This window comes from Salvelinus sp. IW2-2015, unplaced genomic scaffold, assembly GCF_002910315.2.
Source record: "Salvelinus sp. IW2-2015 unplaced genomic scaffold, ASM291031v2 Un_scaffold2162, whole genome shotgun sequence".
Lineage (NCBI taxonomy): Eukaryota > Metazoa > Chordata > Actinopteri > Salmoniformes > Salmonidae > Salvelinus > Salvelinus sp. IW2-2015.
The window spans coordinates 143,301-145,204 of record NW_019943493.1 but is presented as its reverse complement, the minus strand read 5'-3'; positions in this window follow the sequence as shown (position 1 = coordinate 145,204).

The following is a 1,904-nucleotide window of genomic DNA, read 5'->3' as shown; positions in this document are numbered from 1 at the left end:
ACTTACCTTCTACTCAGGGTGTGTGTGTGCGTCTCAATGATTTGTATTTCAATTAATAATGGTAACATCCTGTTTTCAGGCTTCTCTAGACTTGGAGACTCCAGCCTTGTTTCACTACAGGCTGACGAGTCCCTAGGTTGTTACTCACCTGTGCCCCAAATGGCACCCTATTTCCTACATAGTGCACTACTTTTGACCAGAGCCTAGGGAATCAGGGTGCCATTTGGGACGCAAACAGTGGCCAGGGCAGATGATAAGGTACTCGTTTCTACCTCCACCACATGTTAATGGATCGTCTAATGGATCTACATTAAGCCTCTCCCTTACTCCATTGGTCATTGCATTTGTTTTATTTATGATGGGTGGTGGTAACAATAGCTGGTTGTTGTTCCATTAAAATTGGACACACTTATACTAATGTATTTGTGGACCAGGTATAAATTGTTTGTGTGTACTGCCTATTTCTAGCTACATTTTGCTGTTCCACTTTGCTTCTGCTTCTCCTATCGCAATGCGTTCCTTAACAGCCCTGAGCAGCCAAGCCAGCCGAGCCAGTCGCTAGGTGTTAATGTTAACACTGAGCTTAATTTAACAGCGAGGGTGCTAACAATTACACTGTGTGTTGTCCCTGTAGTTTAGCAGGAGTAGTGGCGTATTTACTACTGCGTGTGTCAGAAGTGCCAAAGCAGATACCTTGTTAGAGCACACTGTAAGCTCCCCTCTTCACTCTCTCCACTATATCCTGCCTGTCATCTCTGCTCCTCTCTCTCTCTGTTATTTCTCTCTCTCCTTCTCTGAAAGGGCGTCTCCATTTAAGTCAATGACGGCATAATGGATACTGGCAGACATTTTGAGTGTACCCATGAGTTTACCAGTCAAATTGACAGGGTTAGAGCTTCCAAGCCTGTTCTGTTCATTCTATTTCTATGGTGCCAACTGCCAAGCTAAAGTAGGCAAGATGAACACAGTACTGTAGTGTAGACCAAATGGGACGGTTTTCCGGGAGACATTAAGCCAAGTCCTGGACTAAAAAGCATGCTTGATGGAGATTCTCAGTTTTATAATCGAGGAATAGGCTTAATCTGTGTTTGGGAAACCTCCCCGAAGTGTCCTATATACTACAGTGCTTTCTAAATGTATTTATGTAGTAAAATAAACAGCATGGGAAAATCTTCTCTACCATTACTCCCCAGCAGGGACGCGGCCAGAGAAAAATTCCTATTTAACCTTATGTACAGTTGAAGTCGGAAGTTTACATCCACGTAGGTTGGAGTCATTAAAACTCATTTTTCAACCACTCCACAAATTTCTTGTTAACAAACTATAGTTTTGGCAAGTCGGTTAGGACATCTACTTTGTGCATGACACCAGTAATTTTTCAAAAAATTGTTTATAGACAGATTATTTCACTTATAATTCACTTTATCATAATTCCAGTGGTTCAGAAGTTTACATATACTAAATTGACTGTGCCTTTAAACATCTTGGAAAACTCCAGAAAATTATGTCATGTCTTTAGAAGCTTCTGATGGGCTAAGTGACATAATTTGAGTCAATTGGAGGTGTACCTGTGGATGTATTTCAAGGCCTACCTTCAAACTCAGTGCCTCTTTGCTTGACATCATGGGAAAATCAAAAGAAAAAGAAAAAAAATTGTAGACCTCCACAAGTCTGGTTCGTCCTTGGGAGCAATTTTCAAATGCCTGAAGGTACAATGTTCATCTGTACAAACAATAGTACGCAAGTATAAACACAATGGGACCACGCAGCAGTCATACCACTCAGGAAGGAGACGCGTTCTGTCTCCTAGAGATGAACGTACTTTGGTGCGAAAAGTGCAAATCAATCCCAGAACAACAGCAAAGGACCTTGTGAAGATGCTGGAGGAAACAGGTACAAAGTAT